General features: G+C 40.9%; 1 long non-coding RNA gene across 1 annotated transcript; it reads right to left on the bottom strand.

Moving 5' to 3' along the window:
- Positions 1-891: 891 nt before the first annotated feature.
- Positions 892-16,192, bottom strand: LOC134870505 (uncharacterized). The gene is made up of 5 exons (XR_010166576.1): positions 16,027-16,192; positions 15,858-15,938; positions 2,203-2,258; positions 2,031-2,095; positions 892-1,924 (listed from the first exon to the last, which is right to left on the bottom strand). It is a non-coding gene; the product is annotated as an uncharacterized LOC134870505 (long non-coding RNA).
- Positions 16,193-25,606: the final 9,414 nt, after the last annotated feature.

The following is a 25,606-nucleotide window of genomic DNA, read 5'->3' as shown; positions in this document are numbered from 1 at the left end:
ATTTTACCTGGATATGTAGTTGAGCATAACGACTGGAAACGGGGAGACAAATAACCAACACATGCAATCACAGAGGAGGCGCACTGAGAGGGCAATGGTGCCAATATCCTCTTTTTAACAGAGCAAAAAAGTGCCATTTCTTATCTACATTACATCTGCTCAAATATATCTGGCTATGGGGCAGACTGCAGTTGTTACTGAAAGGCAGGAAGTAGGAATGCTAGCATCAACTAGCTCTGCAGTGCTAGCCTTCATGTGATGTATTGTTAGCTGTTTTCTAAAGGTACATCACTGGATGCTTTGTTTACCCAAGTGAAAGGACGGTCATTTCCAGGTATGACTAAGCAGTGACAGTATTTGTCAAAAATCCTTAAAATGTTGCCGCCCTGTCTGAGTCTTTGATGCAGCTGACAAAGCACCTCTCTGAACCTCTTAATGGGACCAGTAATTGAAACTATAAACCCATAAGGGAAGATGTTGAGTAAGGTAACAGGTACATTCCTTTCATAGACTTCTCTACAATATGACTTGTGTGTCAGAGAGAATGCCAGTCTAAGGCACTCCCATATTTGCTTCACTTGAACCCTGAAGTTTGTCCGTGCTCTGGTTTAGATGTGAGTGCGGTCTTCACTTTTAAATACCCCTAACAACTCTGTGTGTAAAAAGACGTAGGCTACAGCGCATGTATGTCTACTACGTCTCCTGCCGGTGCTCCACCTGCGAGCTGCTGAAAAACACAGACTCAGATACGTCTCCAGCAAAGAACATTTAATACATTGAATACAAAAAGTGACGACAAATAGAGTATACACAGTCGTGGTCAGAAACCTGTAATGGTTTATATAAAAGAAACCCTATTAATCCCAAAAACCAAGACGCAATCTCACCCTAAGTACCTTTTTATTCCTGTAGCTATAAAGCTATGCATTTATAATCGTGTTGATATTATATTTGACTGCAAAAATAATACACTTTTATGTCATTGAAGGACCTTTGCTTTACTTCAGCTGCACGCTCCTACTCTGCCTGCATTTCCTCGTAGTCCCTGAGCATGTTCCTTATCTTTGCACACTCCAGAACGGTTTTCCCGCACTGCAGGGCTGATTCTGTGATGCAGTTTCTGAGCATTGCGTCCTCCTCAGCTGTCGGAGTGATTCTGGAGAGAGTGATAATGAAGTCTAACAGTTCCTTCACTTGACTGAGCACGGATAGAGTCCCGTCCACGACTGCCCTGCTCGTTTCTGACAGTTTAGCTGTTTGAATCAGAAGCTGCTGAAGTCCTTCTGTGTTCCACAGTCCTATCTTTGCCTGGTTTCTCGTTTTTGTAATTAAGGAGAAGCATTTTTCTTCCAACTCCTCAGACGCTGTGTTAATGTCTTCCAAGAGACCCTTTTGCAGTTCAATGATTTGTATGAATTCTTTTCCTAACTCTTTAACTTTCTCCCTACTTATGATCTCTGTCGTGGCCTTGGTTGCATTTGCAGTAACCACAGACGCACCCCCAAAGACTGCTGCAGCGCCTCCTGCGATGCACAATGCCAGTTTTCCAGGTCCTGGTAAAAAAGCTGCAGCTAATCCCACAATCGCTCCAAGTCCTCCTAAAGCTGCCCCAGCTAGTCTGGATGTGTTTGTGGTGTTCTGCACGCCTTTTGAATGGTTAGATACCCCTGCAAGTTCACCTGCAGTGGCTTGCATTCTTGTCTTCTTACTTTCATACTGGTTAATAAACAGTCTCCCAGTGTTACTGAGTTTGTTTAGTAGTTCAGGCAACTGTGGTGGTAGCTGTCTGAGCATTTTTAGAAAGACTCCAACCAATTCAATCTGCTTGGATTTGTGTTTTTAGAGCGTGTTTCTGTGGCCTACAGGTGAAGGACCCCCAGGGTGTTTAGTGTTGGTAGTTGTTCAGAGCCTTCACAGCACCTTCCTGGGATTTGATCGGAGGTTTATCAGTTACACTTTCATTGTAATGGGTATGTGTGTGTGTTTATGTGTGGGTGTGTATGTTGAGCTGTTTTAATTGGTCTACTTACAGAGGGAGGCTACTGTATGTCGCATCGATACGCACTTGTTTTCTTGTTTCTGTAACCTTGAAACACTGACAGATAAATACAGAACATTTATTTCCTTTAAACAAGCTAACATTTATCAATCATTTGGTGGAAATGTGCCAACTAGAGGAAAAAAATCTGCATTGTATATGACCTTTTTTGTCTTTCGAAGTTAAAAGTCGACGTCTTCAGGGCAGCACACGGTCGTTTCTGAGGCAGAAATCAAAGTAACATAAGGAGATCAATACATTTGACTTGAAGTCGTTGTTGAACATACATATTTACCCTGCTCTGCGTCCCGTTCATCCAGTATGATCATGCAATCTTAAAACTTAACATTTTGACTTAAAATCATGTACTTTATACCTAAACACACTAATCACATCACTCCAGTTCTGAGGTCTTTACACTGGCTTCCTGTCCGTCAAAGAATTGTGAAGAATTGAATACTGCTGCTGGTTCATAAACCAAAATACATTATGAACCATCCAGAACTCTCAGGTCTTCTGCGACGGGTCGGCTTTCTGTCCCCAGAGTCAGAACTAAACAAGGAGAAGCAGTGTTCCCTTATTATGCTCCAAATATCTGGAGCAAACTCCCAGAACCCTGCAGGTCCGCTGCTGCGCTTACTACGTTTAAATCCAGGCTGAAAACATTTCTTTTTGCCGCTGCTTTTAATTGAACTGTTCTTATCTGATATTGCACTGTAACTTTTATCCATGAACCTGTGTTATCATTAAAAGGTGTTGTATAAATAAACTCACCTGGCCTTAACTCAGCCGGTTTCATATTTAAAGAAAATGTAGGCGTATGTTTAACGGATCTGATTCAGGGCATTTCATTTTCTTATACAGACATAAACAAAACATCATCTGCATAGAGTGAACGACTATATATTCTTGAAACGAGGACAGTATTAAACTGGCATCAAACAAAAACAGAAGACTACGTATTAAACAGAAGGAAATGAATTTGGGTAAGTTATTAAGAAATTTGAAAGACTCACATGATGGTTCCTCCTTTCCTCTGTCCGTGCCTTTTCAAAAAAATGCAAAGCACTCGGTCTCTAGAACTAACATTTGCATGAAACACACTTTGCATAGATACAAATATAACTAACTTCTATGAGATATTAAAGATCCAGGTGTTGATTTAGAACTTTTTCAACTTTGAATATAAATTCTTCCTGATCACGAGACAAATGACAGATAACTAACTCTTAATTGGCCGAACATGTCTGGTTTCCCGTCTAAATGACCCTCAGAAAAGTGTTGATCATTTAAAAAGCCTTTCCTCATCTTCTGGGTTTATTGTACTAAATACTCTACAATTAGACAATGGTTCTTTAAATGCAAAGCCTCAAGTCTCCTTTGGTTCTGATTATTGGTACAACGAAGCCTCAAGGGTGCTTGGATAATTACAGATCTGGTCAATCTTTCCTCTTATGGTGATTATTATTTCTAGTTATGGCGAGTGCAATTACTGTACAAAAGAACCACACAGATAGATTTTGTGGAGGCAGATCATCAAGAAAGGTTTTTCCCCATCACGTGTCCAGAATCAACATCATCATCACATGCGTCAAAGCTTTTGTTGCAACCTGCCCAAACCAGAGAAGCCATTACTCCAGGAAAAGTCCATTAGATCCCTCATCATCGGTACTGTTCTGCACATAGCTCTGTGTGTCAGTGCAGTAAGAGCTGCTAAGGTGCATTATTACAAGTGTGTGTGTTCAGGGGAATGTTCTTCAGCTTTTATTTACCGCGCCCTCAAACCAAAACGCAGATCTCGCCCGTAAAATGTTAAAGTGATGCCAGGAAACCATATCTCTGTGGGTCAGAAAGGGTTTAATGAGTCCAGAGATATAGAGATGGGGTCAGATGTCTGGTCAGACAGCAGAGACAGCTTACGGAGAATAAATAGGGGATGGATGTCCGGTGGGTCTGCGGGGGACGAGTGGCAGGCAGCAGGCTGACACTGAGACTGAGATTTCTGATCCTTATTTACTCTCCTTTTTTCTGGAGAGGAAGTAAAGGAACCGGAGCTCTGGATCTATTTGTTGTTGGAGGTGCGATATATGACTCAGCAGCTTTAAGACATGAAGACACTATTATTTTACACTTCGATCTGATGCAGGATTTTGACCGGAAAGTGAAGTTAGCTTTTTGATGCAGATCCAGTACGAGATCAGCCAGGAAAAACTATTTGCATTTTCCTAAAATGTGTATATTTTGTCTTGCACCTATCTACATAGAGACAGAGAAGAACAACCTTGGGTTTTTCCAAAATATGTAACTACTTCTTTGCCTTTACACCCTTTAAGGTCAATCTTGACGAAGCTTCTCCTAAATCTCGGCTTCATAAAACAGTCAGATTATATTTAAGTACATTTTGCAGAAGGGCGGGCTGAGAAGTGTTCAATCTGTACAAGGACTAACGAGAGAAAAGAAAGACTTTGATATGGGATGACAGAGCGAGACAGAAAGTGAAGGTTTAGACTGAGGCAGCGAGGTTTCTGTAAGCCTCCACGGCCATACTTGAGACAGGAGTATTACATTAATGCTCACTGGAGCCATTACGACCAGTAGAGGATATCCTCATCAGCTCCAACAGAGCTCATGAGAGTATTTGCTAGTCAGGTAAAGACTAGAGGACTTCCTGCTTCTTCTTTCCATACATTAGGAATTGGCTCTCCTCATACTATATCATATTTTCATGGTAAAAGGATGTCCAGAAGTCATAATTTTGTACAAAAAAGTACTTTGTGTTGAAGCAGGCCTTATTATGCGTGTGCATGACAACAAGATTACCAGGCTAGGATAAAGATTGAACTCAGAAATCACAAAACTCTGAGGAATAATACTATTTCTGTTTTTAAAATACCATAAATAACAACTAAGACAGTGTGTTTGTGATGCTTTGGGTTCATTTTACCCTCAAATAAGCCTTAAAGATATATTTCAGAGCTAAATACAGAGCTTAAGCTAAGGGGTGATTAGCCTAGCTCAACAGCTAAAAGTAGCAGCTAGCTTAGCTCTTTCTGAAGTGTGAGAAAACTTAAAAACAACTCTCAGGTTATCTCATTCACATAGAATAAAGAACACAAACCAGGCTAGCAGTTACCCCGTTTCAAGTCCTTATGCTAGGCTACATGCTAGGCTAAGCTAATCGCTGTTTGTGGCTCAGTATTTATATGCTTAAATCTGGCAGAAAAAGTGGAGCGAAAATTCCTCAAATTCCAAACTACAAGAAGCATTGGGGATATTGTTATTGCACAAAAAATACAGAAGTAGAGGAAGCTGGACGGTAGTGGATAACATCTCGTTCCCTTTTCATACATTTCTTTTTAGCGAGAGTCTGACTTCAATCCATCATCTCATTCCAGCTTTTATTTTGAGAATCCGAACGATCATTTAGTCCTGGCTCTCGCTCCGGACACGGTGGTATTGAATGTGGCTTTGGACCAGTTATTGTTTTTTCTTTCAGATCCCATTTCCCCCCCTCCCACCTCACCTTTCTGTCATTAGCTCAGCCAGACGCTACTTCATCAAGCTAATTGTTGCGGTTTAGATGATATTCCTGATCACTGCAACATACTTTGCTCTGGGTTCATTTTGTCCAATATTTGCAGTAGAAATTGCCTTTATAACATTCACCTGTTCCTCATTATGCTGTTTGTTATCATGGTCGGCCACCTGCATGGTCTGTGTGTGTGTGTGTGTGTGTGTGTGTGTGTGTGTGTGTGTGTGTGTGTGTGTGTGTGTGTGTGTGTGTGTGTGTGTGTGTGTGCCTGTTAAAGAGCTCCTGGAGATCTTTATGTTTTGTGTTTTGTCTCCATTTTTGTTGCTAAGCTAAGTTGAATTTTTCTCAGGACCCTAATATTTTGATAAATGAGGTTTCTAAGTAGGTGTTGTTCTTTTAGGTAGGTCTCTTCTTCTTCTGTCTCCAACTGGAAATACTTTGTGTTTGACGGTAGAAACCCCCTAAAACTACAAACAAACGAGGGTGTTGACAACAGCGGATAATCCAATGCCAATATGTTCAGTCAGTTTGGTGCCAGTGATGGAGGAATGGAGGCCGGCAGTTCGCTGGAAGAAGGGTGAAAGGAAGGAGCGAGGGCGTAGTTGAAGGGCAGAATAAAGTGGTTAAAGCCTGGCTGGAACATCAATGTCCAACACTTTTATTTTCACAACAGCAAGCGCTTGTACGCCAGAGAGAAATGAATCAATAATGTGCCAAGGAAATGCTACGCCCGTAAGTGTTTCTGAACGAAAGGTAAGACAGTGAAAAGTACATTTAACTCATTCTGCTAGACCACTTTACAATCTGACTGAGAGAGTGTGTGCTCTTTAAAGACAGGTTACCAAACTATGACTCGATAAAGCAAGAACACCATGGGCGTGTTAATGGTGAAGGGGGACAGTTTCCTATTCCAGTCTACGCCAAGGACAAAATGTTAACTATTATTCCTTGGCCCAGGCTTCATCTTTCCACAAACATAACATACTACCAAAGGTAATTACCACTTCGTATCCCCAAAGTGTCTTTTAGTGTAATCAGCTCCCAACAACCAAGCTTTTGAGCAAAATGCATTTGTATTCAGATAAAAACACAAATAATCCCACTGTTTTTCTACCTGCACAGCACCAAACAACCAACAGACAGGCAAAGCTGATGCTTGCAATCATTAATAGCTGCCTAGAGTCAAAACAGAGCATGAAAAATAATACATATTTGTTAAAAACACTAATAATCCCACTGTTTTTCTACCTGCACAGCACCAAAAAGCAGTAAGTAAAGGCTGGCAAACATACTGTATTTAGTTGAGCCAAAACAGAGCATAAATAAAACAAAATACTTGACTTATATTTGTCAGGCGGACAGAAATATGACCTAAATTAACGCTAACGTTGCTACATGACTGCTGAATAGGTCAATAGTCAACAGTCAGCGCAATAACAGCAGCTATCAATAACTCAGGGTTGTGGTTTCACATAATCCTGATGCTCAAAGGTGTACAGAACAAGTAATGAGTGCAGCTTTAAATCTGAACAGTGAGACGGATAAAGGTCTAAGCGATAAATTGAGGAGTGTTGAAGGGACGGTTAGCAGCAAGGAAATGTGTGCACTACTTTCTCTTCTTTAGTACGTGCCAACATCCTTTGGCTCCTGCAGCTCGACTGATGCAGATTAACGTTGACTCGCCAAATTTACTGAAGTAGCCCAGTTGTTGTAGCTTGGCTCCAGTGGCTCCAGGGAAGCAGTCAAGTGAAGTAGCAACTGTTTGTTGATGCTGTATGTGCCGTACCACCGTGTGCACACACTTAGATATTATGTGCATGCATATATATGTGTGTGTGGGTCTAAAGTTTCCAGATGAAAGGAGTTTTTATGCTATTTCAATTGGCTCATACATCATACCTCCAGCCCATTATTACTGAGGTCTGCTATCTTAACCACACATCTCCTGTTCCATTTTCATGCTCTTTATTTGCATAAACTGGTCACTGGCTTGAAAATCGTTGATCGGAAATGGTGCGAGGAAAACCTGGAGCTTTGCCTATCTGCTCCAATTTGTTCTTTCCATTTTATTCACCGCAAAGCTGCAATATCTGAGACTTGCGTCGGGAGAAAAACACTGGAAAAAAGACTCTGTGTTTCTGTCCAAAAAGCGGCCCAATAAATCCACACCGGACCAAACCCTGGGGCTGGGATATGCTGCAGATTACAAAAACTACGATCACTGTACAGCAGGTTTCACTCGTACTGCAATCTAGAGCCAGTCTGCCAGCCTGGACGCTGGGAGAAACTTCCCGCTGGAGAAGCACAGGTGTATTTCATTGCTTTAATCCATGATGGTTGATTTGATTAAGCTGTCCCATGTCATGGAATATAACAGATACAATTTAAGGAAGCATTTCCACCGTTTATCCAGGCTTTTTTGTAAAACACCAGCGCTTTTGCCGCCAATGCATGTCAAAGTAACTGGCAAAAAAATGTTGCATATTCCAGCTTTCCAACTCTTTCTAACATCTAGCACAAGTAGGGGGGTTTGCTTCACTCACATGTCAATTTTTGCTGGAGCATGTTGCCTCTCTCGAGCATGAAATATACTTGTGATTGTGTCAAAAAGGGATGTATTTATGGGCATTCACCATAAAATGTATGGGACGTTTAGGCAAATTGACATGAAATATGGAAGAATAATGCTACCCTGAGTTACCAACGCTTCCAAATCATTTCGATTTGAAGCTCAAAACGCAACGTTTTTGGGGAAAGAAATCTGTGCACATGATGGTTGATCAATGTAATATTTCAGGCTAAAAAAAGGCTAAAAATGTATGAGAAACAGGAGTAGTTAGCGTGCAAGACAGATGCTAAGAAGTACGTAAAGAGGATGAATTAAAATAGCAGGGATGAGCTGGGGTAAGGAGAAACCGTTGGACTTCCTAGCCTACCCGTTAGCAGTGTCGGATTGCCCTTGAGCAAAAACCCTGGTGCGCTAATTCTCTTTGTGTGTCATGTTGAATCAGAACATGAAGCCCATGCATGAATGCAATACATAAAGGCTTGATGGCAGAGCAGGAGGAAACCCTAGGAGCTGATTTGTGGTCAGTCTTTTCTGCTTTTCTCGCTGATGGTCTAGGATTTGGATTCGGATTTGGGACGGGGAACCTGATCCGGGCCTGCTGCTCCCGTCTGAGAGGAGGGAGGCATATGGAACGCATCCACTACATACATCCATTTTTCATCATCACCCGCCTTTCTCCATTGTTGCGCTGAGTACTAATGGGTCTCTGGTTGACCGGTGGGCCGTCTATACTCCAACCGTTCTGCAGACTTCCCTCCTCATGACTCCGGGCATGGCTCTTGTCATTTTAAGGGTCTTTGAACGAGATGGTAGCATTAAGAGTTTCATAACCCAGGAAAGTTGTTAGGTAATGTCAGGTGACTGGCTCATTAAGTCCTTTTTTTTTAAACTGGGGTTAAAATTAATTTTTTGCATCCCAATCCTTAAAGAATTGTCAAAAGAGGAATGGAAGTTAAGCCTTAAATACCTAAAGTAATTCTACCTCTAGTTGTTGACATTATTTACCCATTAAGTTGATCTGATTCCCAACATTTTGAGTCCCGAAGGCTTTGACATTACAATGAAAGCAGAAAATGTGAAACTTAATATTTCTTTTATGTGAGCTTTTGCCTCTGAAGACAAAAAAGGAAGAACAAAAGCAGGGGGAAAAGAAATATTGCAGCCAGAGCTCTTTACCTCGTTGGCTTTTCGCTTTAGGCAGATTGTGGTTTTGCAGCAAAGCCTCTGTGAACAATCCGAGACGAGCCTCATTTATAAAATAAGTGCCTCAATTGCTTGGAACTACAAGATACAGTGTGTGTGTGTGTGTGTGTGTGTGTGTGGACACTCATATTTAAGAGAATTTATAAAGTGTTTATAGAAAGTGTGAGCGGGACAGCGGAGGCCAAGTGTAGCAAAAGATCTTGAGTTTCAACCGAAAAGCTTGTTTGAGGAGAAGCTGATAACAGTTGGGTTTGACTGCAATTACATTTAATTAATGACCCAAAAGTCTTTAGCCCCTGCCAACCCACCGTTTTTATAGAAACACACCCATGCACAGGCGTAGACATACATGCATTAGGGCGAGGTGTGAGGCCTGGCTCTACGGCGGTGTTTGACTTCTCCTTTAATGGATAATTATATTGTAGGAATGTTTATCACCACTCAGATTTCCGAGCCTGTACGGATCAAGTTCTCCCTCTGTCGAAACGGTAATGAGTGATGATCACTGAGCTTATTTAAACATGAGAAACTGTGTGTTCGAACGTAGGATAAGGTCTGAATGATGGTTTAATTGTTACTGACAAACAACGGCTAAAATATGACCCTTGAGGCTCAGATTGATGGTTTGAACGGGATCGGGTCTCTTTTTGGTTAAACCTACACTCAAATCATTGCTAGAGAGCAGGTGAAAGTACAACGTCTCACTGTAGCATTTTCGCTGGCATGTTTTGACCAAAAATATATGCAGTGTGAGCAGCCTGTAGTCTGCACGTGGATTTAATCTGACCCACTGATGAATATGTGGCGTTCACTCAGCTCATTACACCTCTCTAAATCAAGCCAAATACAGTCGTTTGTTAAATGATGCATCTACTGTACCTCTGTTTCCATCCTTTACTGACTATGACAGGCACTGAGGCTATGTAAAGACAGACTCTTTTGGCCAAAACCTAATTTTTATTACTACTTCCGTTTCTCTCAGTGGTGTCCCTCAGGGAAGCCACTTAGGACCACTGCTTTTCTCTATATACATTAATGATATGCCAATTATTTTAGATGTATCATATTTATCAATGTTTGCTACTGGTATACATCATGAAGATAATACACCGGAATAAGTAAGTTAGATTCCTACCTGGTTATGTAATCAAACTTAAGTTCAATTGTGAAAGAGGTTGTGTTTTTGGTTTGTCTGTCAGCAGTAATACAGAGCAATTACTAGCCGTCAATCATTCTAGACGATATGTATTTTATTTATAAGTGGACTTGAGACAGATCTGCTGTTGCCAAGGTAAATACTAATGGGGATCCCAATAAACACCTACTCTGCGGAGGATTGTTTTCAGCCAAATCAGCAGCATTTGGAATATTTATGTCAACACGGTCAGCCAGAAGCACTCAGGTGAACTCACTAATCAGATAGAGTTGCTCCAAGTATCGGCACTCCAGCAGAACACTGAATAATGGTCTACAGCCTCACAGTGAAAATATAATAGCCTACCATATATTTCTTTAAGTGCATAAAGTCAGGATTTATATCTGTTGTTTATTCTTGCTTGATTTTGCGACAAAATAGCATGTGAACTAATGAGCATCCGAGGTGGTAAACACAGATGTTGGACTCCCACCAGCACATAAACCAATTACTAAAACATGGAAATCATCGGATAAACATCATGATTTAATCCTCAAGCCAAAAGGAAAATCTCTGCTGAAGTTCGGTCAAATCATGGTGATAATAATCGTGCGGACGAAAGAGCAAACGGTCGGAAAAGGAAGCAAGCAAAAACAGAAAACGTGGACGGTATACAGACGTGCTACCGCCAAAGACAGTTACTAAATCCTGTAATCTTATTCAACAACCCTCAGTGAGTTATGGGGGCAATAGACGCTCATATTCTGACTGATTAAAGATGGGATAACTTGACAATTTCTTCTGTACTCTGAGGTTGAAAGGCAGATCATCTTCTTTAATGACGGATGGGACAGAGTGGGAGAAATATCAGGCAACCAAAGGAGAAACACGGGGAAGAAGACGGATGAGTTGAAGATGAGAGTCTTGTCTGTATGAAGGATATCTGTTGGATTTCTCTCTCCTGACAGCCCTGTCGATAATTGACGCCAAAAGCAAATACTGAACGAGACTCAAATGCAGCCAACGAGACAGAGGCTGACTCCTGAGTGACATCACCGCTGTATGGATCCAACAGACCTCGCTGACGTCTGATGACTGGAGAAGACGTGACTAGTTTTTCAATGGAAAATATCACTAAAATGTGTTTGGAAACGGTGTGTTTTCTTCATAAAGTCACCTGACAAGATGAAGACAGCATTGAAATCATGACAACAAGACAGAAATGTAAGAGAGAGAATTAGTGACTATAGATTTAGTAACTGTGCAGGATGCTTCACGACACATATTATTAGGACTGCAAAGAAATACTATCTCCTTCGGCTGCATGCTAAATGGTTGTTAAATAACCGAAGAGGCAAAGGAGAGGGAAAATATGACAGAAAATCAAATATCTAAGATCTGTGAAAGCCAAGATAAGCCAAAACCAAACCAGTGAGAACCTGCAGAGGCGATAATGAACAAAATGTCAAATTAGACTCCTTTTATGCCCGACACTCTCTTTCGCTGCAAAAACGTTGAGCAACTATCTGCTTTTAGTCGCAATGAAACAGGTTTTAGCTTAAGATGATGTAAGACGTTAACACACACTCCCCATCCTTACTCCAGAGTTTAGTGGGGGCACCTGCAGCTGGTCCAACATCAACAGAGGAGTCCGGGACCCTCAGGGTTTCTATTTCAACGTCTACCTCACGGCTCTGCTTCTGTATTTATGACACGGACCTCTGCTTGTTTTCCTCAGAGCGCTTCCTAGAGACACGCACCGGTCACATCTTCTGGTATTTGTTCCTAAAATGCAGCCAGTTCTTCTCCCCAGTTCTGTGGTCTTGCAAATGTGCTACGCTGGCAAAAACCGGCCAAATCATTGGGTTTTTTGAGGATCTAAATCAAAACATTTCTGCATCCATATTTCAACTTCAATGTAAAAAAGACTGCACTTAACACTTACAGTAAGGCAGGAAAAACACACTAATAGATGTACGTTGAATATCATAACAGTGCATTTCAACAACTCTCACACCGACCAAGATCGCCTGATAAAATCATCATCAATGTGTGTGTGTGTGGGTGTGTGTGTCGGAGGCTCGGGGAGGATTCGTTCCCCTTAAAACAACCAACATTTGATTTTGGTTCATAGGCTGGAAAAGCCAGGATTTATCCAAATGATATCCAATGACTCTGCTGGCTCTCACATCCAAGCTTGGCTGTGAGTACAGAGTGGCTTCCCAACCTCTTATCCTCCACTCTGTTAAAAAGCTAAATGTGCCAAGAACAATATAAACAAACTGTACAAGCTTCTTGAATTCATTTAAAAAATAAGCTCTTCTTTCCCATCAAACCCCCCAAAAGTTTACACCATTTTCTGTAAAAGTCACAAGTTATAATCAGTGTCAAAACAACCTTTGATTGCATTCCACTCTAACAGCATCGTGTTTGTTAAATGCGCATTCATTTGTGTTTCCAGAATTAAGGCAATTATAAAAGACTCAGAATTTATAAGAAATAATTAACTGTACTCTCTTAATGAGAATCGTCATATAAAGATAAGGGACGCAAGATAATTCAAGCTAATTTTACACTGGAATTACGATAAAAGCAGGTACTTTGCAGATTTTCAGGGTCTTGTTAGTATTTAGAGTCTCTCCTGTGACATACTAAAGGCTTTAATGTTCAAAAAGGTCTTTATTTTTCTCACACTGCCTCTCTACAACTGATCTAAATGATTGAAAATGAAGTTTCTTGTGCTCAAACCAGTCCGCTTAAGTACGTCTCTGTATTCCCTGCTGAAAAAGCAGTATTTGATCGATGCTAAAACAATTTTTTTAGTCACTGAACACAAACAGACTCCGAGATATGTTAAATATAACAAGCCAAGGTTGGATTGTGTCGCCAATTTAAGATGCCAAAATGTTATTGTGGACTCAAAGCTAGAAACAAGAACATTTGTGTGAAAATGGGTCCATATGTGGGCATTTAGAAGATGAAATGACACGTGTTTTCCTTGTCATTTGTGTCGTTAATGGTTAAATTACACAAGATAGGGTCTTAAATTACATATATATAAGATTTAGACCAGATCTATGTGAAAACCAAAGAGTCAATGGGATTTGAGACAAAAAATGTCAATCATGAAATCCTCCAGTGTCAATCGAAGTTGAAACCTTACAACATAGCGTTACGATTGACCTTACACTATTACTCGGTGTGGTAAGTATTGCTATGGCTCTATGCATGGACTCCGGATTACATATAGAGCATGATATGTCCTGATTGTATTCAACACACATGTCTTGCATTGCAGAGTTGATACAAACCGGTGAAATCCATCATTTAACCATAAATCAAAACTTGCCGTAGGTACCTACAGCGACTTTCAAAAATCTTTTTCCCTCTCTGGCATCTCTCATCTTCTGTCAGTGTGAAATTCCCTGAAGGTTTTGGCAGAATTTGTGAAATGTCTCCCATCAGACATCTGCTCCAGCTTTCCTGTGCAGTTTCATCTGGCAGCAGATTTGAGCATTGTTGTTGCTTTCTTCCAACTACTGGGAGATAAAACTTCTTCTGATTGCTCCTACGCAGAACAATTGACAATGACTTGGACGACACAACGCTCTTCCATCATTTTTTCTTACACTGCTCCCTTTAAAACTGCTTCACTGGGACCAAAAGTGTGTTTTTTTGCATCCTCTGCTAGTAGCAATCAAAGTAATTGTGCTTTTCTTTCAATAGTAAAACTAAGTGATTAAAGAGGAATATACGTCCAAGCCAAATGGCAGGATGGAGGCGGAACAATCTGAACCCTCAATTCAAAGCGCATTGCTCTATTAAAGAGCGACGTTTGAATGCAGGACTTACACAGTACTGTTTTGGAAAATAATGGGAGAGATTCTTTGTTTTTTTTGCCAGCGGACGATGGCCAAGAAGTGTAAATGCGCTAAAGATAAACATGCAAATAAAAAATGTCCCACAAACAACTACAAAAAACAGAACATCTTCACCAACTTATCAACACAGCTTTTAGAAGACATTCACCCCCTGCCCAAACATGTGCAGAGTTAACTGAAAGAGCTGCATAAACTAAACGCTGCACGAAGCTAAAAAGGCCATAATACCGGAAGGAATTAAGCAGTTGCATTGTTAAAATAAGCCCCAAAAAAATGCATATTTACGTTAGTTTCCAACAACAGAGACAGAAGAACAACTTCATAATCCCCGAATGTCAACGAGAGCACCGGTGGAAACAGCTCCCGTTGTGTTTCTGTCTCATTTATGCAACGCTTTTATTAAACCCTGCACGTGTTCCGTCAGGTTGGTGAATGTTTTCTGAATGCGGTGCATGTGTTGTCAAGATGGTGTGGATGTTTCTTATGAGTTTATTTTTGCAGCGTGTTTCTCCTAATCGAAGGGTTTTTGCACCTCAGGTAATCCAAAAGTAACAGAAAGTAAATCCAGGTAAGTTACCTTATTATCCGTGATACTTAGATTAGGTTAGTATCTACATTTTTCACCCGGTAACACATCTTTTTATCGGATACATTCTTTAAAATAAGCCTCCCAACCATGGTTTGAGTGAGCCAGCAGACAGTGAATCCCTACAAACAGTTTGATTGGTTTACTCGATTAACACTGATTAGTAATTTACAGGAAGCTCTGATTAACATTATGATTCTTTGAGCTCTTTACCCTGTGACTAACCTGAAACACCTCTTTATTATTAAGAGGGCCGAGTTTGCCACATTTCTTCACAACCATACCTTCACACTGTGCTAAATCAACACTACAGGCTTCATTAAATCTCAGCCATGAGTCCAGACACAAACACAGATACCCCCCCCTGCAGTAATTTCTCCTAATGAGTCGTGACTGGCGTGTGTGTGTGTGTGTGTCTGCAGGTGGCATGGTTCCCTCTGTTAGTTTTCCTACAGTAGAGTATATGCGTGCACAATTTTAAACACCTTTTCTAAAAGGAGTATTTGGACTTTCAATAGAAGTGTATTGCTTGTCTTCTTCTGCATGGATTTGAAAAGCATGGCCAGTCACTGAGCGGTGGTGCGTTCAAGTGCCTACTCTTAAAATAATAACAGTTGAATAGCTTGACCAGTGGTGAACTATTTAACTGACATTTTTGAGGAGTTTTTAAATTAGTCTTACCTGATTTCAAAATGTTTGACACTGCCATCATTTTGATTTGTGGTCAAAGTGTATAAGATTAGGTTTTTCATGAATACATAAAACTTATCCTGTGTTTTAAGGTGAAGTTGGTGTCTCTGATATCAGTTGTTGGTGTTGATTTACCAAAAAAATGTGCCATTGTCCATCACTGGGTGTCACATCTTCAATGTCTTATGTTATTTCAAAGGAAGAAACAAGCTGCAGTTCCTACGTCCACCTGATGGGGGTAGTAAAGGACCATGCAAACACCAAGTTCCCTTCTCAGCAACATCAGATGTGTTCCTCTGCTGGTCTGTTACAGGAAGGAGATAATTAGAGGCAATAACTAAAAAAGTATTGACACCATATGCTCTCCGTTTGTCTACGGTTCTTTTTCTCACCTTGACACTTCTAGCAGAAGTCCCCGTAAAGATGCAACAGGTACAGGTGTTGTGGGGACCGCACTCTCCACAGCTGCCAAACAAGGCCACCGTTCTCTCAAAGAAACTGAGAGAACAGCTTATCGTGGGGCCTTGAGAAGCTCGCAAGCACTGGAAGATAATGTGTGTGTCAGCCAAGAGCTCCTAGATAAGATCCCACACACACACACACACACACACACACACACACACACACACACACACACACACACACACACACACACACACACACACACACACACACACACACACACACACACACACACACACACACACACACACACACACACACACACACACACACACACGTTCTGAGTGGGAAGCATGTTTTGAAATAACGTTTCAGAGGAAAACTCTACAACCATATGTTCAGACGCTATATAGATGGTAAGAAACACACCTTTAAAAACACTTTTCCAGGAACTTTATCATGAAGTTGTGAACATGTTGTGAGTAACTCTGTCACGGTGCCAAAATGGAGACGTCGTGGAAGGATCAAGTTGCACAAAGTTAGCTTTTCTGGGATTTCTTGGAAGTCACAGTTTTGCAAGTCATAAGAAAGCCTCTTGTCTTCTTCACTCGAGTCCAGACAGACGAGTCCCAAGTCTTAAACTTTCAGATTTGAATTCTTAACAAATGTGCATTTTCTCTTTATCAGTTTTGACCGATATTTTTGCACACTGCCATTTGTATTTTGCTGTATCGTTTTTGCACGTGGAAAACTTGTCTTAGGTATAATTTCTATCCAACTGGTAACGTAACTTTAGTTCTTCATGTTTCTCTACGACAAAGGGATTGATTGGTGTTGGATTTGTAAGTAAATCCCAAGTCCAAATCTCTGAGTTTTGATGCGTTTTTCTTACATTTTTAACTGCACATTTTGCACGCTTACTTAGTTCAACGTTGCATAAATTCTCTACGCAATGGAACTTATCCTCTCTGGAAATGAGCCTTAGTCTACAGTGTGTTTAATCATTGGGTTTGGGCTAAGATATCAATCATTTTTAAGTGAAAATGATCGCGTCAGAGAGAAAAACAAAAGTCTAAATGCATCTAATTTGTGAATCAAGTTTTTATGACTCACACTTCTGTCCCTGAGCGTGCCAGTACAGTATGTTGGCTTTATACGATGGTTGCATATTCACTGTGCTCCTCTCAAGGTCCCCGTTCGCCTGCTAGCCTGTCTCCTATCATGACTTTGCACAAATCAGTGAAGACACACCGCTGTACGTTGCCCCGTCATTTCCCAGCAGCTTTGCTGCATAGATTCACATAGATTATGACGCTGATAAGAAAGGATGTGTCATATTTCCAAACAGTGCAGGAAGTCATCTTAGACTGGCGAGGCTTCTGGTCACTAATTAAATAAGGCTGTTGTTTGCTATTAGCAGGAAGTCTCTGTTTTTTAAGAACAGGTTTACCAGAAACTATCAGCGTCACTTTGGGGACGTTAACACCGGTCCGTGTGTCACGTTGGTGGATGCAACACTTGAAGAATCTCAGGAACTGTTTGATAGATTTACTCAAAATTCTATACAGGCAATCATGGATCCAAGAGGAGGAACTATATCAACTATATTTTACATCCAGTGGCACGGATTTGTAGTTTCGAGTAAAGATTTTGACAACTATTAAATGGATTCTGAGGATATTTGGTTGAGAAATGCACCCTACAAGCTGAATTAGAATAAGTCTGGTGATCCATTATTAAAGAAAGAGCATTTAGTCTTAGCATTAGCAAAGTGATTGACATTCCCATTAGTGGAACTGCATTGCTATTTTAATGAGTGGAACAAGAAAACTGTAGCATCGAATCATTTGTTAAGTCAATAAGAAATGGACTGTATTTATATACAACTTTATCCAGTCAGTGTTCACACAGAGCAGAGCTGGAAGACCAGTGAGGTCTGGTACTTGAGTAAAAGTAGAAGTACTCAGGTCTGGTACTTGAGTAAAGTAGAAGTACTCAGATCTTGTACTTGAGTAAAAGTAGAAGTACTCAGATCTTGTACTTGAGTAAAGTAGAAGTACTCAGATCTTGTACTTGAGTAAAGTAGAAGTACTCAGATCTTGTACTTGAGTAAAGTAGAAGTACTCAGATCTTGTACTTGAGTAAAAGTAGAAGTACTCAGATCTTGTACTTGAGTAAAGTAGAAGTACTCAGGTCTTGTTCTTGAGTAAAGTAGAAGTACTCAGATCTTGTACTTGAGTAAAAGTAGAAGTACTCATATCTTGTACTTGAGTAAAGTAGAAGTACTCAGGTCTTGTACTTGAGTAAAGTAGAAGTACTCAGATCTTGTACTTGAGTAAAGTAGAAGTACTCAGATCTTGTACTTGAGTAAAGTAGAAGTACTCAGATCTTGTACTTGAGTAAAGTAGAAGTACTCAGATCTTGTACTTGAGTAAAGTAGAAGTACTCAGATCTTGTACTTGAGTAAAGAAGTACTCAGATCTTGTACTTGAGTAAAGTAGAAGTACTCAGGTCTTGTACTTGAGTAAAGTAGAAGTACTCAGGTCTTGTACTTGAGTAAAGTAGAAGTACCAGAGTGTAGGAATACTCTGTCACAGTAAAAGTATTCTAAATGTTCCTCCAGTGAAAGTAGAAAGTACTCTCCTCTAAATGTACTTAAAGTAGCGACAGTAAAAGTAGTCATTGTCTGATTGGTCCATTTCAGAATAATATCTCTGATCTGTTTTATAATGATTGATCATTAAAGTGTTCTCAGAGCTGGTAAAGGTGCAGCTAGTTTGAATGGCTTTGTATACTGCAGGGTAGCTGCTGGATTTACTGCAGGTGAACTACAGTCTGATTAAGGGCTGATAGTAAAAGTAAAGTAACATAACATGGAAATACTCAAGTAAAGTACAAGTACCTCAACATTACTTGAGGCAGAGCAATGTGCCACTTTCTTGATGAATCTCAAATGTTCACACACCGTTGGCTTCGAGCAACTCTGGTTTAAGTTGCAAAGGATGCAGACTACTTCCATCCTCCTATCCATGCAGTATATCCTCCTACAAGCTGTAATGAACAAGATACAGAGGGATACATACAGTAGGTTCACAAAGGGACTATTTCTTTGGTAGAGAGTACACAACACAAAACTCTTTACTGTGGGATATTTGAGTTACAGGGAGACAGAGTTGTTGCTGCAAACTCTTAAAAAACTAAAATTTGAATCCAACTCTCAAGGACAGATTTCAGAGACACAGAAATATCCGGACTATCTTCATGGCTGGATGCCAACAGAAATGTGCTTCTTCTGCTGTTGTTCAACCTAAACGTTTCTCTCCCGCTCTGCCTCCATCTGTCTCCATCTCCTCTCTCACACCCACCAGCAGATTCTGCCCCTCGTCAGCTGCACAGTGCACGATCTCGGGCAGCAATACTTGGCGCTTGTTAATGATGTCATCATCAGGTTCCCCGTAGGGATGTTGAGGTCAGCCGAGGAATGATAAAGGGCCTTTAGTTAAACACCAGCGTCGTGTTGTTAACCCCTGAGTTGGCAGGACAAGTCAGATTACCGTGCTTCTGGATGAGGTCGGTCTGTGGAGACTTGGCTGCGGTGGCGGTGCTTCATGTGGGCCGTAATGAGAAGATGAGGTGCAAAAATACTGAGACTGGGGCATCTTCTTTTCATTTCCCTGTGCCGTTTCTGTCGGCTCTTCTCTAATAACTCACGGTTGGAAAGATGCTATAAACAGATACTGAGTTTAAGTACATTTACTACAAGTACTGTACTTCATTTTGAAGTATTTGTACTATTATATACTTCCTCTCCAATGAGGTTTGGAAGCCAATATTTAGCTTTTATTGAACTACATTTATTAACCAGCTTTAGTATTTTACCAAACTCAGATTATAAGCTTATAATAAACATAGTATAATAGTTCAATGTATTTTCATTGTCACCATCTGGGATAACTTACTGTACAGTACATATTCCATCCCTTCACTGGCTGCCACAATCCACTTTAAGACACTTGTACTGGCCGAAAGGGATCTGGTCCATCCTACATCCGAGACATGGTCAAACCAGCACTTGGACTTCGCTCTGCATCGGCCAATCGGCGTGCTACTCCCTCACTGCGAAGTGGAACCAGGTACACCCCGACAAACACACGCTTTTTACTCTCCTGGCTCCCAAATGGTGGAAGGAGCTTCCCACTGATATCAGGACAGCGGAGAGTCCACATATATTCCGTCAGAAACTGAAGACCCACAACAACCCAGAATTTAACGGAGGCAGCAGCTCTTATTTGTAGGTAATATGTCATTAAAGGTTCCCATAACTTCTATGAAATAATAATGATTCTACTGCTTATCTTAGTGGCTGCTTTAAGAGTGAGGAACAGGGCTTTTGGGTAATGTAACGTTCATAGGTAAAACATTTAGAATTTACCATAAATAAAGAGGTATTATTTTCATTTGCAAAATGATTCACATCCACTGGAGATATTAGCAAGAAAATGGTTAGAGATAATGGAAGCATGCTTTAATAAACCTAAATAAAGCCAGTGTGCAGTTAAATGTTACCTGAGCTGAGTCTGCATGTACTCTACAGGTGTATCTCAGGAGCTAGTGAGCGGGGAAGTCCCGCCCTGAGATAATGACTGCTGTCCATCAGCTGTTAGCCTGAGTCAGCACGTAATCTCCCTCCACTGCAGCACCGACTGACACTTCTGCAGCCTCCCTCTGAAGACACACATCTCACACACACTCTGCCAGGTGTACGTGGGTTTAATAATGTGTGTGTGTGGACCAACGGTAGATGACCCGCGCAGCTGCAGTGTCACTGACATCAGCGCTGCAGCTTTTAGAAGACCTCTTTAATTAGCCCACGGTGCCCTGTCATCACTGCTGCTGTTATCCACCCAGCAGCTGTCACACACACACACACACACACACACACACACACACACACACACACACACACACACACACACACACACACACACACACACACACACACACACACACACACACACACACACACACACACACACACACACACACACACACACACACACACACACACACACACACACACACACACACACACGCCCCCACACAGGTGTCCTGAGCTGCAGGTAAATAGCATAGCAACCTTTTTGGGAAGCAGGACGAAACAAAACACTAGAAAACAAACGGAAAAAAGAAGAAAGAGAGCGTTTAATAACTGCGAGATGAAGGCGCTCTTCAAGTGTGCTCTGTAATCAGTGAAATCTTTTACCATAAGTGTGACAGTAAGAGTTAAACTCCTGAATTGAGTGCAACGTTCACAGTAGTTTATACAATACCTGATTTATAAGAATGAGCTTTTGACTTATTAAAGGCACCCATGGGACATATGTTAACCAAAAGTAACCTTAAAGCTGCAATCACCTATCTTTCTCACATATCTGCTCACCACGGTGCGAACAGAGTGTTTCTGCGTGTTTTAAAACCATTCGTTCGTTTGTTTTCTTGCCCATTTAGTCACTGTTTTCGGTTCAGTCTCATGGCTCTAATCAACCTCCTTTCCAGCCACAACATGTAGCTGTTTACAATGAAAAAGCTCATTAAAGCCAGTTTAAATGACCATTCCAGCTCTGAACAGCAGCACCACACACAGTTGGCAAATAGCTGATAAACATATTGTGTCAAACCATGTTGTAGTAAAGTTTAGAGAAGGATATTTAGTGGGAAAATCTGCTTCATTTGAATCAAAATGCCATAACAATTTGGAAATCAAGCATCCCAAACAGTGCCGTCTTGATGTGGTCTCCATTACTCTGAACTGGTTGGTACTACAATGTAATAACATAGTAGTACCTGCAGTAGTAGCTCCCTTAAATTAAGTAAAAACCAAATTCCTTCGGACCAAAGATTGCATTTCATGCATAAGACAGCCGGGTATTGAAGAGGACGCTACGTGAAATTTCAACTTCTTCCTGTTCTATCATCCATTAGATTGCTGGCAGTGATTGCTCTCTGCTGTCTTCTAGTTTTGCACTAAAGCATGCTTCTGTGTATTTAAATTTTCCTACCATTTCTGCATCTAAACCCACCTTAGACCCTGGTACAAAAGGCAGCCTGGGTCACAGCCAGCTGCTAACACAGCAGCGGGTGACTAACCTGGCAGGATGCGAGCTGTGGCAGCTGCTAGTGATTCAGCAACACGGAGCATTTAAAGAACAGTTTGAGCTTTTGGAAAACCACACGGACAGAATGTGTTTTAACTGAGTTCTGGGTAACAGGGTACTCTCCTCGGGGCCAAATGGCTTCAAGATTACAAGCGTCACAACAACGCTCCTCATCTGCATCTGAAGGAGAGGATTCGGTGGGTTTTGTGGCACGAGCGGTGACGTCATTTGGTAGGAAGGGAGAAAAGTAGGATTGGTAAATTGATCCTGTCTTTGCATTACATTCCCGTATATGTACATCTTATAAACTGTAACAACAAATGAGGACCATTGTGAAGCACACTTACTAATCTTCCCGTACAACGTGCTCACTTTTCTATGCAAAGAAAGAGGCTAAGAATGAGTCCGTCCTACCTGTCAAAACCCCTGGCTGCACATAGACACAAATTACTGCCTATTGCTAATTTCCCAGGTAATTACAGGTTTGGCTCCGCTCTACAATTCACTGATTATCCAGAACAACACAAACCAGAGCTGTCAGACGAGGGAATTTCCCAGGTTGGATTCTGATGAAAAAGTGTTAAGTTTAAAGCAAGACTAACACAGAGAGAGACAGACAGATAAAAAAGCTGGATTTCTGTGGGTGACAGTCTGTAGGTGTTTCAGCATGTAAAATCAGCATTCAGCCAAAGTGCACAGACAGTGATTTGAGGACATGTCACATTCCCAAAGGTGCCAGAAAACACTTTTTCTAGAAAGAAATATCACTGCAAACGTTCCAAAAAGCTGTGTCAGAAATAAAATGTCCAAAATAAATCAATAGGACAGATATCCGAGACACAGATTCACCCAAAAATTGAGATGCAAACTGATTTCTAGGGGACAAAATGACATTTTAATGAGCATTGCATTGCATTCATGAGAGTGGCAAAGATTACAGCTAAGGTGAGACGGAGACAAACAATGATGAAACAGGGAGTTTCCTCTCTTGCCCTCACTGACACTTTCCTCTGGCTGCTGTGTGACTTATCTCAGAGGTGAGTTGTGAAATTGAGAGGTGTCCTTTGACTTCCATCTGGAGCTGCTTGCCCCGACATGCAACCACCTGTGACCTGCGTGAACCTGCAGCAGACCCCGGGCTGCAGACACACATCCGCAGCCACTGAAGGAGTCATCTTTAGAAAGATCTACTGGACTAATACAATCATCAAATCCCATGTGTACATCGAGATGCACTGGCATTGATGTTTTATAATTAAGAAGAAGTACTCTACCCTAAATCGATCAGGCAAGTTTAATGAGTTTTTTGCAGCACTGAAACCAAGTCATTGTTCTGCATTTACAAGGATTTACTCGTCTTTACATTCAACTCCCAAGTCCAAGTCTTTTGATTGACAGTCCTTATCTAGTCGCAATACTCTATACCAAATGTAATGCCATTTGCATGCAATTTAGATTTAATTTACCCAGGACTTTCCCTGAAACTAAGATGCATTTGTGCAAAGAGGAATGACACTTCCAACGAGTTTGCACAGTGTTCCTTCCACAGTGACTCAATCATAATGTGGCACTGGGCGTGTATGTGTGGCTCTGTGACATATCAACCATTTGTTAATCTGCAATTAGATCTAAAACCACAAAGATCTCAAATGTAATCTGGGCCTTTTTTCTTTTTTCGCTTGACCATTTATGAAGAAATTAGTCTAATTACGCATAAATAGAAAATGGCTTTGGTGAATTTACCTCATTTTGTTTGCCTAAATGGGCCTTGTTACAGCTTTACGTAAGCAGCACAGACCTGGGCCTGATCCGTAACTCAAATGATGTTATCGAACACATGTGCTGCCCAGGTTTCACCGTGCATTGTGCAAGAGAGGGCACAACTTGAAGTGAAGCCACGAAGGAAGGAGAGGATAGTAGAGACGTATAATAAGACAGAATGTAAAGCTCTAAACCATTTTTTTGCCCTTTGTCTTGGCAACCTACATTTCTTGATCGAGCTTCATGGGAATTATCACCCGGCTTGACCGCACCATCGTCCAATCAGATTGCTTGGCTGACACAACCCACTGTATAATTAGATTTACATTACGGCCAGTTGCAGGTCAGTCCTCGCCCAGCAATGGCTTCCACGCCTTCTCCCTTCATGCTCTACAGGCAGACAGTGTAGATAGGCCAGATTGAAGCATATGACATTTATACAGACTGCGGTCTCCAGCCATTATAAATAGAATTATGTCACGGTCAACTGTGCGCTATCTGATTCTGAGTAATGGTAAAAAATCCCCTCCCACGTATGCTAATGCTGTTTTTGCAGCCCCTGTTGGGAGAAACGCAGCAGACAAGCCAAGAAGTTCAGAGCTTGAGAAAAGTGAGTGGGCGAGGCGAGCGGTTGATGTTTTTCCAGTTAAATATTAGAGAATGAGTTGAGAGGCAACATATATAATGTGTCCTTTTTGCTTTGATTCACTACTAAAATCATTGAAAGGGAATGTTAGCTCACCCTAAGGGCTTTATCCAAAATCCACATTAAAGCATTTTAGCATTTGTTGCTAGCATACATTACTAGCATCTCTAACATAACATTTTGAAACAACCTTTTTTGTACATTTTACCAACAAAATGTTAATCAAAGAGACGTATATTAAGCAAGAATAGTCTCAAAATGACTACAATAGGACATAAGACAACTACAAAGTGACACAAAGCAAGACTAAAATATACCGTTAGCAGATCTTAGCATGCTAACAAGCTAAGCTAAGATGCACACAGCTTTTTAACATCCTCATGCTAGCCTGCTAACGTTAGCAGTTAGCTCAAGGCAGCCCCAAACAGCTACTCACATTGATGTTAACCTATCTTATTTTATTTCTGAAGGTATTTCTTCTCCATTGTTGGACCCTACCAACGTTTTATTGAGCAGTGAGTGTCCAAAATGACTTTAATGCCTAGCGTACATATCTTAAGCTAGCTGCTAGCTCAAGAGCCATTCGGGTATTTTGAAGTTTGGAGTTTTTAGTCTGTTTTCTAATCAGTTATAATGAAGTTTCAAGCTATTTAAATGCAATAGAATTATTTAACTGCTAAGAAGGAAGGATAAATAACAACAACAACAATGAAAACAACAATTCAATTTTAAAATGTGCTTTCTATTGAATAGTCATTACTGTCCAGCTATGGCTTTTCCCAGCCTAATGTTTAAGTGAACATGTAATATTTGGGGTGTGAAGAGACAACGTGGGAACGGTAGGGAAATAAATTTAGATGAAACAGTGGAGCCAGAAGCTTATTCATGAAACCTTTTATGAAAAATAGCCCGTCTTACAGTTAGAGTTATCTGAGGGGGAGTTTGACTCTGAAAGCTGGACCAGACAATCGCAGCTAGACATAGAGCTGAGGTTTGATGATGCAACTG

The sequence above is a fragment of the Eleginops maclovinus genome, chromosome 10 (assembly GCF_036324505.1).
Source record: "Eleginops maclovinus isolate JMC-PN-2008 ecotype Puerto Natales chromosome 10, JC_Emac_rtc_rv5, whole genome shotgun sequence".
In the NCBI taxonomy this organism is placed as follows: Eukaryota; Metazoa; Chordata; class Actinopteri; order Perciformes; family Eleginopidae; genus Eleginops; species Eleginops maclovinus.
Note: the sequence above shows the minus strand (reverse complement) of the source record. Positions and strands in the feature narration are given on the sequence as shown.